This window comes from Octodon degus, unplaced genomic scaffold, assembly GCF_000260255.1.
Source record: "Octodon degus isolate 3935 unplaced genomic scaffold, OctDeg1.0 scaffold00015, whole genome shotgun sequence".
Taxonomy (NCBI): Eukaryota; Metazoa; Chordata; class Mammalia; order Rodentia; family Octodontidae; genus Octodon; species Octodon degus.
Genome location: NW_004524591.1, coordinates 17527989 through 17546938, shown reverse-complemented (window position 1 = coordinate 17546938; position 18950 = coordinate 17527989). Strand labels below are relative to the sequence as shown.

Sequence of the window (18950 nt, the reverse complement as noted above, 5' to 3'; positions counted from 1 at the left end):
ATATATATATATATAATTATATGTATATAATTATGGGCACATTTATATAATTTTTAAGCTTTTGTTATATATGTATGTAAATTACCTAATAATTCCTCTTCCAAGAATTAATCAATACAGATTACTAGCGTGGTGGCATAGACCTGTGACCCTAATCTGGAGAGGCAGAAGTAGGAGAGTCATGAGTTTGAGGCTAGTCTGGACTAAGTAGTGAGTTCAAAGCTGTACTAGCCTACATTGTGATACCCTGTCTCAAAAGCCAAAATAAAGAAGAGCATATATAAAGATTTAGTTTTATGGGTGTACTTTTAACATTATTAAGAATACTAATGCTTAATGTGCCATCTGTGGACCTCCAAAGGATCCGCAAAATCAAGATTATTCTACTAATAATATCAGGGAGATGGCTCAGTAGCATAAGCACTTGCCTGGCAAGTGTGAGACCCTGAGTTTAATCCCCAGTATTGGAAAAAAAATATATTTCAAAGATAAAAGTAAAATCTATCTATCTATGTATCTATCTATCTGTATGATAACATTCATGGTACAAAGGAATGGAGGGCAAAACTGCTGTATATTAGCATGAATCAAGATGGCATAATTGTGTTATTAATACATAGCCACAAGCATGTGGTTTACTTAAGAATGTCCTTCATGAAGCAGTAAAAACTATTAATTTTATTAAATCTTGATTTGTTTGAGAGTTCATAGCCTTTTCAGTATTCTGCTTGATGACATGGAAAGCATGCAGAAAGCATTTCTGCTACAGTTATACTATGCTTATAAAAAAAAAAGCACTGATGTGTTGAATTGCCAGCTAAACTGTCACTTTTTGTTCAAAAGAATGGCAATGACAGAGAAAAGTCAGCCTTTTACTACAAGAAAAAGAAAACTTGGCAGTCTTTTTTGCCAATGGTAAAACTGTATCTTTGAAGTAAAAATTAGACTTGTAAACTTGTATCTGAGTGTACAAACTTGCCAGCTTAAATGCTGAAGGACATTTATGCTTAAAGGTGTTTATGACTAGATTGCTGGCATTATTAAAGAATGTGAGTTTCTAATATTGTGTATTGGGAATTTGGAAAATCTCCATAACTAGTGTATTCCAAATAACTATGATATTACTAAATTATATTTGGATAAAAGATATAGTTAAAGTATAAAACATTCTTATAGATTTTAATGTAATACTATACAAAATTTACTGATAACAGTTTCAGACTCTGCATTACAGTTAGCCTCTAAGAAATCATTTACCAGTGTTTGATTTACTGTAAAGAAGGAAATCCCCAATTATCTACAAGGTTTATTAAAATACACCTATCATTTCTAAATTTATTGTGTGAGGCCACATTTTTCTTATCACCTAAACAAATACAACATATATCTCCTGTGTTTAATTCACTATGAAAATTCAGCTGTAGTCTTTCAAGTCAGAACAACAAATATGTAATTGTAAAACTGCCACTTTTCTCATATTATCTTTTTCAGATTTTTTTTCTTGTAGCTTTTTTTTCCTGATACTAAGAATCAAATTCAGGTCTGCATGTTTGTCAGGCAGGTGCTGTACCTCTGAGCTACATCCCCAGCCCAACTCTTATTTTATAGTATGTGAACATCTTGTGGGTTGATTATTGTCACTTTTAAGTGAATTATGCAATAAAGATTTTTAAAGTTTCTCAGTTTGAAATTTTAATATAATTAATACCAGTAGGTATAATCCACATAAGTAAAAACTTTGGGGTCATCAAAGAGCATAAAGGAAACCTAAGTCCAAAAAAATTTAAGAATCCTTGGTTAAAATAATGATAACCTGGAAAAAAATCCAAATGTCTGATAAGAGGGAATTGATTAAGTTGCATATTCTAACTCAATACATATAAATATTTGATATGAAAAAATTTTACACTATTTTTGTTAGGGTATAAAGGCAGGTTATAGGGGGCCTGGCCTTAGCTCAGCTGTTTAAGTGGCTGCTTCCACAAAGCTGTCAGCCTCAGGTTGCTGTAGTTCGATCCCCACAACACTCCAGCCAGCCAAACCACCCCTGAGGGCATTCCGAGCCAAAAAAAAAAAGCAGGTTATGAAGCAACATGATGCTCAGTTTTTGTTTCAGAATCACTATAAATTTTGCTTACTAGATACTGCGCTATTATGCTGTAGTAACATTATAAGGTATAATAGAGAGAGAGGTTCTTTGTGAAAGGGAAGAGGACCAAGAGGTGGAAGAAGGGAAGAGACAGGGCAAGGGAAGGAGATAGATGAAGAATTAAGATTGGTTATGTACATGCCCAGCTCAGCTCCCTGCAAGGATCACTATGTCCTGCAAATATGTACAAATAAAAATAAAAATTGAAAAAGCCCCAAATTTTTAAAAAAGGTATAAAAGTATAAGGTGGCATCATGACGTACTGTTTCCTCCTGGCTTTTGGTGAAGACATCTTGTTCTGTACTGCTTCTATCATACTGGGAAGTCATTTAGCCTGATTTTATTTCTCCTTATTTTAAAAACCAGGATAGCAATTACTACCTCTCAAACATATTGAAAGGATTAAATGAGACAATAGTCAGGGAGATAGCTCAGCAGCATCAGTGCCTGCCTGGCCAGTGCAAGGTCCTGGGTTTGATCCTGGTATCACACACAGAAAAAGTAAATTTAAATAATAATAGTAATAATGATGATGATGAGACAATAAATCTGACCACTAATAACTTTTTAATGTTTTCTTCTAACATTTCTTCACCCTAAAATTCTGTATAGTAGTGTATCTGTGACATTCAATGGCTAATAAAGCTTTCCTTGAAGCTAGAATAAGAGTTTTTTGAAAACAAGAGGAGCATATCATGTGAATATCATCTTATTTTCTGTGAAAAAAGTTTTTATGGAATAATACTTTTAACATAAAAAGTCATCATTTGCATGCCTAATAGGTAAGATAAATTAGTATTTATGAACTGCAATTATATAGTAAGTCCTAGGCTAGGTAATTTTGTAAAATTGCTGGGTGCTTCACAGGTATTATTTAAATTTTTTTTTTTTTTTTTTGCGGAACCGGGGATTGAACTCTGACCCTTACACTTGCCAGGGAAGTGCTTATTCCACTAAGCCATCTCCCCGGCCCCATTCACAGGAATTATTTAATCTTCACAACTACACTTCAGGGTAGACACAGTCTCCTGAAGAGGTTAAGGAGGCCAGGCATGATGGGAAACACCTATCCTCCCAGTACTTGGAAGGCTGAGGCAGGGGGATTTTTGTAAGTTTAAGACCAGCCTGGGCTATAAAGTGAGCTCAAGGTGAGCCTAAACTGCATAGCAAGATCCTGTGTCGAAAAGAACAAAGAAAGGGTCACTTGTGGAGGTACAGCTAACTTTAAAAATCCACGTCTGGCCAATATTAAGGTTTGTGCTATTTACCCAAATAATATGCTACTTCTGATTAAAGAGAAATGAGAAGTCACCAGATGAACATGCAAAAAGCTAGTTTATTGTATGAGATGTAGAGAAGGGATTATAGGCTTGCATAGTATACATTTGTCTCAAGGAAAATAAAGAAATGAAGATTACCTTACCAATTACTCATCAAATGACAATTCTCAAAAGGGACTCTTTTTGAAAATTGTTTGGTACCTGGAATTGAACTCAGGACCTTGCACTTGCCTAGCAGGCACTTGTGCCACTGAGCTATATTTGTGGCTCAAAAGAGACTCTTAAGTCCTCAGCTAAAACAATAAATTTCATTGACCCCTATTCTTAAATACTACTGTATCCAAGGAGAGAAAACACCTTTCCTCTCAAATAAATGTGCTTTATTTTAAATGAAAGCAGGGACTAAAATGAAATACTATTTTTTTTCTAAAGGATCCACTTTTGTCATGGAAACCACAAGAAGCCATGTCCACTTGAATTGTCAGTCTCCTTTCAGGTTAGCGCTTATAATAGCATCACTTCCCCTTGAGGAATAAGTAGGAAAATGATATTCTGTGTCATAGTCTTTTAAGTTCTAAAAGATCTACAAATACTATACTCTTCTGAATTAATGAAGGAGACTAAGAATATAAATTATGTGTGGCCTTGAACAAAAATAAGAATAATGAAGTGATGAGAGGCCAGGGAGATGGCTTAGTAGAATAAGTGCTTCCCTGGCAAGCGCAAGGGCCTGAGTTCAATGATGAGAACTTTTTTTTTTTTTTGTATTTTAGGGAATGGTTTACAGGGTGTTCAGAGTCTAACTACTAGATTGGACTCAGAGTGATCTGCCTATGTACAGCCTCCTAAGAGTTATGATGAGCACCTTTGAACAAAAATAATCAAGAACAAAAAAGATAATTATGTGACATGATATTAGATAGCTTTGCTTACTTATTTTACAGTATGTACCTATATCAAAGCATCATGTTGTCCACCATAAATATATAAAAAATTGGTCAGTTAAACTTTAATGAAATTGGTGGGGAGACCATTACCTTCTGTAAAACGAAAGGAATTGAGTAATTTTATTTTGTGGAAAAATAAAATTTCAAAACATAATAGAGAATAACAATAGTTAATACATTATCTTCAAAATAGTTACTCAGAGTACAAGATGAGCATTAAAAATCGAGTAATTTTATTTATTTATTTTATGTGTTTGGTACAGGATCTGCAGGCTCTACAGGGTCTCACTATGAAGATTGGATTCGTAGTGATTTTCCTATTTTCAGCCTCCCAAGAGCTGGGATTATAGGCGCGTACCACCATGCCCAGTCTCAATCACCGCCAAATCTCACAGTTTTAGCGTGCCCCGGGGTGGGGCCAGCAGAGCTTGCCGCAGATTGAACCCCAGCCACTGCCTACTGCCTAAGCAGCACTTTAGTCTGCTGAGCTATCTGGCTGGCCCAAGAATTGAGTGATTTTATTTTTTTAGAATTGAGTAATTTTAAAGGAAGGGAATTTCACAGCTTAGGAAGAGAAGCAATTGCGGTTACTGGCAGTGCCTATTGGTGCTAACACTGAAGTAATGAAAAGCCTCTTCTTTATCCCTGTCCTCTTCTTGCCCTCCCTTCCTTCCCTGCTGTGCATGGTTGCTCATGCTCTACTCCTTTGTTTTTCCCTCTTTTGACTTTGACCCATCCTTGATCAAATCTACCTGTTCATTGTCCCTGCATTTGCCCTTGAGTAGTTGAACATGATGAGTAAATGGAAGACCGTGTTGGCGTGGCTTCACTCTTAGGTTAATAATCCCTGATCTCAAGTGATGACCTTCCTTTTCTCACTGAGCATAAATACAACTATGAAAAGAACTTTCACATAACCCTGCCTCCAGATCTGCTAACCTCGTGCACTTGTAAGTATGCATCTCCTCTGCCTTCCCTCCTGTCACGGGATGAAATCAGTGATCTCCCTCAAGTCAGCCTCTGCTTCTGTTCTGCTCTCACCTCTCTTGCCTTCTCCCCAGCTAAATTAGGATCTCTTGCAATTGGCGTTGAAGCACACTGTCCTAGAGCCTAAGCTGCGTTAGAACCAAAATTTGCCTTGTTAATAATGTATTCTCAGCACCTGTAACAGGACTTAACATGAAGTAGGCACCCTCTGAAGAGCACACTTAACCTAATCATCTGTCCTTATGTGTTATGATCAAATTGGAGAGAGTTCTGTGCCTAATTACAACTCTCACATTCAAAATTTTTTTCCTAGAATTTTTACACAGGTAATCCTACTTATCTAGAGTTTTTTACATTGGGAACTGAGATATTTTCAATTTCTAAATGGTTAAGTTCTTTATAAATGGATTTCATCAGTGGAGTGAATCTACAAATCTTAGTTTCTATTATTTTCACTTGCTACTTCTTTTTAAAAGAAATGGCCTCACCTATCTGCTTGCTCACTTTTTCCCATCTATGAAATAAGACAGGGCACGATGATTTGTGTATTGAGAAATGCCTATTCTGGTCTCATGTATAATTGATTATATTTCTCTAATTCAAATCAAGGGCAGCATGTTTATTTTCTTAACATTTCTGTATTATGAACAATCATAGAAAAACACAAGCATTTTAACTTAGTTTTGTATGTCTTTTCTCCAAATTCTAATTTGTAGAAATGATGCTATTTGAATAGAGCCCATTGTATTCTGAAAATCCACACCTACAATGTGTGTATAGTGCAGTTTTAGTATGGGAGTAAGCATTTATAGATGTTCATGGGCTGTAACTCAGTAAAATGATAGTATGTTATAGAATCTGTGAGTTCTGCTGCTTTTTTTTTTTAACTAAAGTTATTCAAGTAATGTTATGATAAAGATATCAGGCTTCTTTTTTGGAGTTGGCTTTTATTTGTAAACCTGCTCTCAAATGATACTGAGCTAGATGATGTCCATACAGAAAGCTCTACTAGATACCTGGCACAGATTAAACACTATTACCATAGTTTCATTTAGAAAGCTATTATCATGGCAAACTCAGAAAGCACACATGTAAACCTGGTTGTTAAAATAGAGATGCAGATCGATTTAGCAAGGAAAAAATGTAAATCAAGGACTAAATTACTCTATTTGTATAAATTTGGCTTAGATGTTCCAAGAAGGTATTTAATTTATAAATTAAAAAATAGTCATGGCGGTGCACACCTGTGATCTCAGCACTCAGGAGGCCACAGAAGGAGGATTACTGTGTGTTTAAGGCCAGTGTGGGCTACAAAGATCAGCCTGAACTATATAGTGAAACCCTGTATCAAAGAAGCAAAAAAGAAAGGAATAGCTATTACTTTCATTAATGTTTGGTTCAGAATTTTTGTTGCTTTATTTTCTGCCATTTTGGAAGATATAATACAATAAGTATACAATTCATAGAATATTTCTAATTAACAAGTATATTGAATTCCATTTATATGTGGACTGGGGTGCTCTGCTATTGAATTATTTGTTGTTCAACTTTCAACTTCTGTTCTTCCCTTTTGTCTTCCACGTACACACATACCGTATTTCTTTTTACTGAACTATTCACCTTTTTTCCCCCAAATTTTTATTTTTATTAGTACATATTTGCAGTATATAATGATTATATTCATTGTGGAGTATTAGTACATGCACTTAGCACATCCTAATTTTTTAAAATTTTCCCTTCCCCTTCTCTCTTTCCCCTTTTTTAAGATAATATATTTTACTTTGGCTTGGAGAGAGGCAAGCTGAATAATTAAAAGTTCCTTGTATAATGCACAAAATAAGCTTGAATGGGATCCTTCTTTTCTTTAATTACTTCTGTAGGGTGATCTCAGGATTCAGAACAGCTCTCTTTGGGAGAAAAAGCATCAACATCCAGGATTGAAGACTGGTTTCCTTGGAAGCAAAGTCTAAGAGCCTCACAGATACCTGCTTCTTTCCAGTTGGTTTGATTTAGCTGGACTTTTGGGTCTTCTTCAGTAACTGTTTGGAATGGTCATGTTACATGTTGCTGGTCATTTGTTCTTTAAAACACTTTTCAATACCAGCTTGCACCATTAGGTCGTTCACATTCTTCTGTGAAGAAGAATGATTTATATGATTTTCATTTCTTCCTTCTGTTGTTTAATGTTGCATTTAGAGCCTGAAAATGTTCTTGAAGTTCTTGAAGTAGATTTTCTGCCTTGTCCCGCAGTTCATCCCTGTGGGGAGCTTCTGGTACGCAGGTGTCCATGTGCTCCCAGCCCGCGTCACAAGGTCAGCAGTGCAGCGGACTGGGAGGCCTCTTGAACTATTCACCTTAATAGGGACATTCCCCTACATAACTCCAAGACTATCACACCCAAGAAATTTGACATTGACTCAGAGTTATCAAGTTTGTAACTCATATTCAGATTTTCTCAGGTTTACTCCAATAACTAGACTTTTTAAATTTTTCTTTGGTCCAATATTTAATGTTCATGCATTATATTTGGTTATTATATTTCTTTATCCATCTGTAATCTAGAGCAGTTCCCATACCCTCCCTTCAAAGTACTTTAAGAAAAAAAAAAAAGAAAAAACTCTAGACCAGTCATTTTATAGAATGTTCCTCATTTTGAATTTATCTGGTGGTTTCAGGTTTAATCTCTTTGGTGACCATAGAGTATTACTTAAAAAGAAATTGAAGTTCACTTATAGAAGATCTTGACATATTCTGCCTAATTTCAGATACTTTTCCTACTCTCTCAACCAAGCTGAAGATATAAATAGAAGCTGATGTTGAATTCACTCTTTGCAGATACTAAAAACCTAGCTTACTGTAATGAAGAAAATTTGGTCCTAGTTTTAGTAAAAATCAGGTGTCCAGTCTGTGTTCTAATGAGCCTCTCTGAAACCTGAAGGATGTGTGTTTTTCTGTGATCTCATAGGAATCTTAAAACGGTAGCATTAAATGATCTCTTCCAAAACACCAGGCTTTCAGAGTAACACCCCAGCAGCAGTGGCCCATTGCGTGAAACAGAAACAGTCTGACTTGTGAGACAGTGCGCTCCAATTGTATTGTGAAAGTGAAATATTTAGTGCTGTCCTATGCCTAAGCTCATGGAGCAGGAGAGGAGATTTCAAATTAAAGCTTTCTCATCTAATTTTATTGTTTTAGAAATTTCTGCATAAAGAGTTTAAAGTGAACTTTATAACTAAGATGATATTTAATGTGATATTAATTTATGGTGATAATAAATATGAATAACATTGAACTTACAAAATCATATATCTTCAAAAATGTTTCTTAGTTTTTTCTTAGTTGATATCTTCAGCTCTTTTCAGAACCCTGTTAATTCTTATTCAGCAAAATTAGTATACTGAGCTCTCTAAAATAGTTTTTTAACCTAATGATTTGGTTTATGTATTTCCATACTAAAAAATAGTACATGGTAATAACAGTATTCTACTGTGGGAAGTAAAGATTTTTTTTTTCGAGGTCAGCTGTGTTTAGATTAATCAGGTTGACATTTCTTGCTGGTGGGTCATGAACTGTTGATAATAGCATTAAATGGTGATTCCGTTGTTACAGAAGGTACAACTCATTATCCAGATACCATATTAAATCATCACAGAAAACAACTGGTCCTCTGTATCCATGTGTTTCACAGTAGTGGTATTGGAGAAGTATATGTTTCTTTTCTTTTATCTTAAATTTATTGGAGACTTGGTCATATGATCAAAGGATGCTGCAGCACTGCCAGTATTTTAGAGAACTAGGATCGATAATGGCTTGACTGATTTGAGAGGATAAAAGAATGTATAATCCTTTTCATAACGTACTCAAAGTCTTCATATTGTTAGCCTTCCTGAAACTTTGTTTTAACAATAAATGTACCTGGATTGTGAGTAATGAAACAAATACACTTACAGCTTTATAAAGTGGGTGTTATTTTAACTATTACTGTGGGTGTATGCATCCTTGTAAAAGATACTCATTTTATGGGTGAGATGATTTTTGGAAAGTTCATGTATGATATATTTCACAAGGAAGGTGATTTTTATAAATACTTTTTTAAAAAATGTATTTAGTACGGGGTCTTCAGGGTCTCATTACACAGATCTGACTTGTAGTGATCCATCTGTTTTCAGCCTCCCAAGAGCTGGGATTACAGGTGCATGATGCACCAGCAGGCCCAGTTGCCATCTCAGCACGCCTCAGGCTGGGGCCAGCGCTGCATGCTGGGGATCGAACCCAAAACTTTGTCTTAAAGAAAAATTTAACACATGCCATAGTTAGGGTTTTCTTTATTTTTGTTTGTTTGTGATGCTGGAGATAAACCTAGGGCTTCAAGCTATAGACAAACACTCTACCTACCACTGAGCTATATCCCTACTTGCTAGGTTTTTTTTTTTTTTTTTTAAGTTACTGATCAGGTTTTTTTAAAGGATAAATTTAAGTAGTCTTGTGTGTAGTAAATCCAAAATTACTGATATCTGTGAATTTTACAGTGGTTTTTCACCATATGTTGTATATATAGCCAGTGAATAGATAGTAGCATAGCAGTTGTGATAGTGTTGGTTTGGGTTTTTATTGGATAGTAAAGAACCAGAGAAGTCAGTTGCTAAGTAGCAGTACAATACTTTGAATGCCCTGCCCAGGATCTTATAGATAGGTGCCCTTTCATATTTTGTTAATGAACATGACACTTGGATAAAGCAGGAAAGCTTTTTAGAACTTTATATTGTCACATAGTATGTATTTTAAAAGGGGAGGATAAATAAAAATAATACTTCCTTTTGTAAGGAAAAATAACTACTTATTTGGGGTAAATAGGTGTTTCAAGCCTGTGCTTTTTGAGAAATAATGGACGATTAGAAAATTATGGGCCACTAGAGGTCACTGTTTAGTAATCAACTTTTAATGAACCAGAACAGCCAAGAAAGCCAATAAATTACAGTGTGGATTTTTCTAATTATGAATTCATATTTAATCATTCAGTGACAAGTTAACGGTGGAAATGGTTCTATGTACTTTGCATATGTGGTTATGCTAATATACTATTATATTTCTCAGATGTTGGTCCTCCATCATTAGAGTGTAGTACATTGCCAAAGGCTCTGTTATCAAATCTTAATTACTAATTATGAGATGTAATTAGCTTTGTTACCACTACCACCTCTTTCATGAGCCAAGAGTTCTTTTAAAAATAAGGTTTCACTGTGAGTGCAGGTTACATTTAAGTGATCACAGGTGTAATGGTTAATCAGTTCCTTCCTCTGCCTGGGAAGCCTCCTAGCGTCCTTCTTGGTTTCTCTTGATTCTGTCTCTGTTCTCTGCTCTCTCTCTCACTTGGTTTCTTTTCTCCTTCCTTTGGATTCCTTATCAGCTGCATTATTTAATCAATGCCTGAATGTTTCCTCTCAAGTTTTCCAGCCTTCATTTAGTGAGTAGTAAAATGTGATCTTTACTGCATATGTTAGAGGAATTCCAGGGTGGGCAACTTGAGCAGAGCCAATCAGCAATGAGAAGATGGTATGTGAGTAAGCAAGCATGCCCTTGCTGTTCGTGGAAGCAGATGGCTCCCCTCAGCCTGTTCAGTCAGAATCCATTCAGGAAAAAGCAGTGTGTGATAAAAAAGTTTTCTTCTTTAAGGACCAGGCTGGTTGCCCAAGAGGAGGCCTCCTAATCACAGGAAAAGCTGAACATATGCACATGTGTTTCCCTTTCTTGAACACAGCGCTGTGCATTCTGCTCAGAAAGTGGGCGCATCAGCACATTGCTGCTCAGACTCCTGCGCTTCCTGCTGCCCTCACCACCCCTGCTGCTGTGCTGCTGCTGTGCTGTTACAGGGCTGATCAAGAATGTGGCGTGTGTTTAAATAAATATTAAATATTATAGTGAAAGGCACATTGCCATTAATCTCCCTCAAAACATTCTCCCTTGCTTCAGACATACTTAACCCATCATTCTTGTCACTTTTGAAGGCAATTCTGCAAGTTCCTTTTCAAGGCGTGCTCAGTGCAATCCATTGGAAAGGTAGGCTCATTAAAAACATTGTATTGGGGCCGGAGAGATGGTTTAGTAGAATAAGTGCTTGCCTGGCAAGCGCAAGGCCCTGAGTTCAATCCCCAGGTCCGCAAAAAAAAAAAAAAAAAGAACCCAAAGCAAAAAGCATTGTGTTGTATGTAACCTTACCCACCTGATTGACTGGATCTGACACCATGGGACTTAATGACTCTTCCACAAAGTCTAAGTGACCAGGAAAGGCAAATCCTTTTTTTTTATTTTTTATTTTTTTAATTAGGACTAAGTTATTAGTCCTAATAAACTATTATACTTGCTTGCAAAAGGGGTCATTCTTAATGTTTTAGATCCATGTAGGACATCTAGGAAACCACAACAGTACAGCTAAAGATACCCCTGAGGGAGGACATCTAGAACTGCTTTAGAAAGTGGCATGAAGATGGGGTGATTTCAAAATGAGGGAGAATATTTTGAGGGTGACTAATGGCAGTGTGTCTTTTATTGTAATAAAATTTTAAACATTTCCTATATTTTGTGATCACGCCTCATATGCCTGATACCTCATTATTGTGAGGTTAGCTTCAGTCTGCACAAGATACACATCTAACAGTGTTCAGAAATCTTTGGTTCCTATGCTCACTCTGTCTAATCTGGTCTCAGCTTGCCACTCAATGTTCTCTACAGTCTTTTTTTTTTTTTGCGGAACTGGAGATTGAACTCAGGCCCTTGCACTTGCCGAAGAAGCACTTACTCTACTGAGGCATCTCCCCTGCTCTCCACAATCTAGATCTAACATATTTTCCCCTTTTACTTCCTACTACTTAACTCCTTATGCTCAACTTTAACCAAACTGGACCTTTCAGTAGCTCTTAAATGTGTCATTTACTGAAGCTCCTGGTTCTTGTTTATAGTTTCTTTTACTGGGATTTTTTTGAAGTTGAAAAACCATTTATTTCACTGGAAGGATAAGAGTGATCCAACTCTAGGTCTAGCCTTTCAGGTAAAAGAAACCCAAGAGCAGTGGTGACTCTCTCACCAGGTCATTCCCAAATCCAGCACCCACTGGAGGCTGGAGGTAGTGAGGAGACAGCAGCCCCCACCACAGCTTCTGCATACAGTGAAGCCTGCTGGGAAAACAGAACATAAATGGGAAGCTACAGAAGTATTAAACAACAGCAAGAACAGGATAATAGGAACTAGAGAGAAAAAGAAAGGAGGTCAGAACTTAGGAAGGTAAATTTAGGTCCATAGTTCCTGAGGGACTGAATGCACAGAGCCGAAAACATCCTGGAGAAAGGATACCAACCAAGTGTGTATTCTCATACACAACCACAGCTCAGAATTTCAGCCCACACACATCCCACCTTGAAACTCAGGGCTGTCAAGACCCCTGATGACCTCTGCCCGCTCCATGTGTACAAAGGCATAATCTTTCACGATGTTACAGTCGATGACTGGACCATATTCCTCAAATTTGGCCCGAAGCTCTTTGTTGGTATGGGTGGGGCTGATGTTACCCATGTGTAACTTGGTTGAAGCTTTGCTCTTGTTCTTGCTGGCTTCCACATTGATGGTCACCTCGTGCGACTTACAGTGGTGCAGGCTCCGGATGGCATCCTTCACTGCTGTCTTGTCCTCTATGTGCACAAAGCCATAGTTATTAATGGTGTCACATTCCAGCACCTTCCCATACTGCTCAAAGAGTGAGCAGATCTCTTGCTCTGTGGCCTTCTGGGGCAGGTTTCCAGTGAGTAGCTTCACCATCTCGACCCAGCTGCGTGGAAATCTGCAGGGCCTCTTCCTTGCAGTGCAGACACTTCTGACAAAACTTTTTACTGGGATTTTAATTTCTTCCTGATTTTATCCTTCAAACTTCTAAGCCCAGCATAGGTGTCTTGCTGGTGATATCCTCTTGAAGAAGATTTGATCCTCTCTGTGAACCACCATGGCTTAAGGGCATGTAGCCATCCTACTTTACACTATACTTCATACCTGTGTTTTCTCCTCAACTGTAGTGTGTGGTAAATTCTTTGAGTCTAAGCATTCTTGGAATGTAAATTAAATGTGGCGAAATTTTCAACAAAAATGACTTGGTAGGGTGTTTGGTTTTATAGTTTTATTCTGAGAAATGTTAATCATCCTGTAATCCTATAGTTTATGATGCTGACATTATTTAGATAATGTTTGTGATATAGAGGAGGATAGTGAAACACACTTCTTTGAAATTCCCATAAAAGGTGTACCTTTGTAGTAAGTTGAATTGTGTCTCATCACGTGAGAGTAACACTCAACTTGCCTTTCTTGATTACCTGCTTTGTGAGAGAGCATATATAGTTCTCTATTAAATCTGCTGAAAGGAAAATGAATTTAGATTTTGAAATGATGCATCTAATATTTACAGTAGTTTTAAAGAAATTAAAAGTTTAGTTCAAATAACATTTTGCTCTCAATAGCTCCAAATTTCTTATGTTTTGATGAAAATAAAAAGAAATACAGAATGGTATGTAAATTCAAACTTTATTTCTAGCTCTTTAAAAATGTTATTTAACTATTACTCCCAAAGACTAAGTTCTGTTTGTAAATTCTATATAATTAGAGGAGGCATGCATAACCAAGTGTTTTCCTCTCCTAAAAGAACAGTAACTACAGTTTTCCATGCTCAAGCTAGATGTGTACACTGTCATGATAGAAACTAACCTGCAAGACATTCTTGTTTATAAATTAAACAGGTAGAGTGTTACTTCTTCAGTTTGACCCTATACTTTTCATTTTTCCTCTCCTTTCCCGTAGGGTCACTTTATTTTGCCCAGGATAGGCTTCAATAATAGCCTTGTGCCATTGCACCTAGTAGAAATAATATTTTCTAATATATTTAAGTCCCTAATTTTACCTTAAGTGTACTCAACCTAGAATCTAAATTACAGTTCTATTAGTATCATGTCTTTGTGTAAAGATCTAGTGTAGGATGCCACCCAGGAAGCCAGTCCTTTCTGTGCTTTGAGAAAATCTACCTACTGCCTCTTTCTCCCATTTTCTAAGATTTGGAATCTAAATTTACCATGGGGATTTACCTATACCTCCAGTGTTTCAACCACCTTGTCTCTTTAGAGGGTTTTTTTTTTTGTGGCACCAGGGATTGAACTCAGGATGTTGCACTTGCCAGGCAGGTGCTTATTCTACTGAGCTGTCTCTCTGGCCCTCTGTAGAGTTTTCTTAGTATTTTACTTCTATCATAGAGTTCTCTGATTTCTAGACTTGCATTTTTAATCTGTTGGCCTCATAAATCAAATTCACTTTTAAAGTCAATCTCATTTTGCTTTCTGTAAAACCAATTATTTCTTTTGATTTCCTTTTTACAGTATATTACAGTTTCACTTTTTCTAATATTTTAGGTTTAAACTCTGAAACCAGTATTGTCTAACATGACATAAACCATATATGTAACCATATATATAACTATAAATTTTATAAGTAGCAATAAAGAGTAATAAGAAATGCAGGTGGGCTTTAATAGTATATTAAAGATGAATTTTAATAAGATACCTTACTTAACTCAATATATCTAAATATTATAATTTAAAAATATAATGAATATTAAAATTATTGAGGGTTCATATCCTTTTTTCATATTGTACTGTTGCAGTCTGTTATATATGTTACATATAAAGTACATCTGAATTTGAAGTAGCCTTGTTTCTTTTTGGTTGTACTAGAGATTGAACTCAGAGCCTTGTGCATGCTAGGCAAGCACTCTATCACTGAGCTACATCCATATATATATATATATATATATATATATATTTGTATTTTGTGCAGGGTCTCACTACTCAGCTCCGACTTGTAGTGATCCTCCTGTTTTCAGCCTCTCCACCTCTGGGATTACAGATGTGCCACCACACCTGATCTCAGTGGCTGGCTCAGCGTGCCCGGGGGTGGGGCTAGCTTGGCATGTGGTGCCAGGGATTGAACACTGGCCCCTGCACTAGCCTAAGCAGGCACTTAGTCCACTGAGCTATCTTGTTGGCCCTTGAAGTAGCCATATTTTAAGACGCACATGTTTCAATAGTGACATGTGGCTAGTGCTCCTATGTTGGATAGTGAGCCTCCTTAGAGGCCTTAGCATCTTCCACTGTATTTCTCTCTTCTCAGCCAGTGACTTATAGTGGTTCTCCATTGTTGCCAGAGTTCCTTCAGTTTTTGCAAGGAAACTTACAGGTTTGTCTTCTGCCCTTTCTCCCATACTTCACTCCTGTTTTTAGAGTAATGTTTATGTCAGGTACTTTCCTAGGATACAAGTCATAGTCATGCTCTAGAGGAACTCACACTCCAGTGAGATGGGCATGAAAAAGAATACTGCTTTACAGTGTGGATTGATAGTGGCCATAACAGTAGTATAAAAAGCTTTGTGATAAGTTAATGATGTAGTTAGAATCATTCATGTTTACCAGCTCTGTCTTAAGACTGTTACTTTCCTGAATAACTAGTAAATGTTTGACATGTATTGTGGGGTTGGGTGAGGACATTTCAAAGAGTAATAATTTTCAAAGTATAAAATTAAAAAGGAGTATGATATATTCAAAGAAGATTCAGAGTCAGTATTTTTGAAGTTTTGTTTGTTCCAAATTCTTCTTCTAGTTGCTATTTTCTGACTAAATCTCATACTTTTATACTTAGACTTTATTGTTTGTTTTTATAGATTGCTCCATCTGGAATTTCTTTCTTTGCCTTTGGTCATTCCCTGCCAACACATCATCAGCATAGTCATCTTTGGTAGCCTACCTTAATTGATCTTTTTAGTAAAGTTTCTGCTTTTCTCTTTTCTTCAAATGTATGTTTCCCTCTTTTGAATATTGAACATTTTAAGTCTGTTTTATGGTATCAGTTTTTTATGTTAAAGTTCATTTTATAGTACAGTAACTGTTGTCTGGATCACAAGGTTCAATTTGAACAAGAATTGGGCCTTAATTATTTTTATATAACCTGAGGAGCCAGCTGGGCATGGTGGCACATGTCTGTAATTGCAGTACCCAGGAGGCAAAGGCAGGATGATCTCTGAGTTTAAAGCCAGCCAAGGCTACTTAATAAATTCAAAGCCAGCCTGAACTATAGAGCAAGATCCTGTCTCAAAAAAAGAAAAAAATACGAGGAACCAAAAGTGTCTTCTATGTGTCACTTGTATACTGAAGAGGTTCAGTAAATATTTCATTTGTTGGTAGTTAATATTTTTGTGAAATTTTAAAACAAGCGCAAAATTCGAATGATCTAGAGATTCCAAGTGCCTAATGTTTTTGAGATTACTTTCACAAAAAGTCTTTATTAACTTGATTGACTGCTATATCTTGTTGAATTTACATTCTTGATCCTCATTGTAAAAGTTGATGCTACAAAAGTAACATATTGTTATGTATTTTTAGAATAATAGAGGTGCTAATGGTAAAGATGAAATCTATTTTATTATCAGAAAACAGTTAAGGGGCCAGGGAGATAGCTTGGCGGTCTAAGCGCCTGCCTAGCAAGCACAAGGACCCAAGTTGGATCCTCCATAGTGCATGCTGTCCAGTCTCAAACCAAGCTGGCCACCAAAATTGGGTGTGGTAGTACACACCTGTAATCCCAGCACTGGGGAGGCTGAGACAGGAGAATCACTGAGTGAGCTGTAGTGAGACACTGTACCAAATAGATAGGTAGATTTTTTTTTTTTAAAGAGTTTAAAATATCCTAGCATAAAAATAAGAAAGTAAAGGACTAACCAAATAGCTCGGTGGATTAAAGCGCCTGCAAGCAGGCACAGGAACTGGGTGTTCAATCCCCAGGCCTGCCGTGCCTGCCCCACCCCCAGGGCTCCTTGAGACTGAGGCTGGACATGGTGGTGCACCTGTAATCCCTGCTCTTGGGAGGCTGTAAACAGGAAAATCACTACCAGTCCGTTCTAGTAGTGAGACCCTGTACACCCTGTAGACCCTTCCCTAAAATACAGGAAAAAAAAAAGTAATCAATCTTTACTTTGACACCTGCAGATTTATCTTGTTTCTTTACATAGTCATATACTGCTTTTGACAGTATAGTGGACTAGATATGTTAAGTAACCTGCGGCCATAAAACACCCATGTATTGAACAAATTACGATATATATACTTTTTTGGTGATACTGGGAGTCAAACTTAAGGCCTCAGGCAAGTGCTGTATCACTGCTGTACCCCAGCCCTAACTATATTTTCAAATGCATTTCAGATTCCTCAGAAGATATGTACATTTTCAGGAACTCACTAATCTGATAGTAATCTGAAATAAGAATAAACCCAGATGCTCTGGCTGCCCAAGGAATAAATGTTGATTCCTAGAACTGGGGGCACTGGGGATTAGTATTCATGCGACAATAGGAACCTAGGCCTTGTGCTTACATGAGGTGAGAAAGGCCTCCTTCCACAAAAGGCCAAGATGTCCAAAAGAGGGTATATAATCACAAGGAGAAAGGGTGGCTGGGAATAATCTGCTAGCTAGTTAAGGACACTAACTAGGAAATTTATCAGTCTACACTGGCTATAGGTGGAATAAAAGTCTCCTTTGACTGTTTATGATAGTAGTTCTGAGCCCATGAGTGTAGAATTCAAATTAAAATTACCATTGGGAAAATGCCCCATCAGTAAATTAAATTTAAGGATTTCTAAGTAGAATTAGTGGGGCTGTCACAGAGAAAGAAAAAAATACTCTGGAGAAAAATCATCCTCTCTCTAGGACCCTCAGAATCCACAAACATTAAATACAACAAATGTAAGCCCACAATTTAAAAAATTGGTAAAGACAAGTCACAAGGCAAGCCAGTAGGAACAGATTCAGTCCCTATAAGCTACAGATACTGAAATTCCCCAAACAGAACCTGAAATAGATATTTACATTTAAAATATGTACAGAATGGAATTGAGAATAATAAGAAATGAGGAAATAGCAGAAATGACATCATATTTGAAGAAGATAATGAAATTTAGAAGTCAATAAATGAGTTAAATGGCATATGGGAGCTGAAGAAATAATTAGTAAAGAGGAAGAGAGTAATATGAAGAGTTAGAGATGGAAAATATAAAATAAAGACATGAATACATGGCTAGAAAGCAAAAGTTAAATATTCTTCTAACTGGAATTCCAGATGGGATGGGGGCGTGGTAAGAGGCTTGAGAGTTTCCAGAAATGACATGAATCCACATAAACAGGAAGTAGAAACTGCATAGATCCAAACACAAAAATATCCAAAGTAACTAAGAAGAATAAAACATCACCTACATAAGACCAGCAAAAGTCTTTGTCTTCTCCCTCAGTAAGCAAATTGAGGTATCATTTGCTTATAATAAAATTTATTCATTTTAAATGTGGAGATTAATAAATTAGGATAATTATATAGTCATGAAACAATCATTACAGTTAGGGTATGAAATATTTGTATCATCCAGAAAGTTCCCTTTTGCACCTTTGTAATTAGTCTTAGGTAAGTATTGACTTGCCTTCTGTCACTACTTTTTATAATATATAAAGTATTTTACAAATATC

General features: G+C 36.5%; 1 protein-coding gene and 2 pseudogenes across 1 annotated transcript in view; 1 reads left to right on the top strand and 2 right to left on the bottom strand.

Moving 5' to 3' along the window:
- The window catches only part of Hibadh (3-hydroxyisobutyrate dehydrogenase), a 131755-nt gene that overhangs the window by 70572 nt on the left and 42233 nt on the right, over positions 1-18950 (top strand). The window lies entirely within an intron of this gene.
- Positions 7393-7652, bottom strand: LOC111815354 (annotated as a pseudogene).
- Positions 12753-13172, bottom strand: LOC101584606 (annotated as a pseudogene).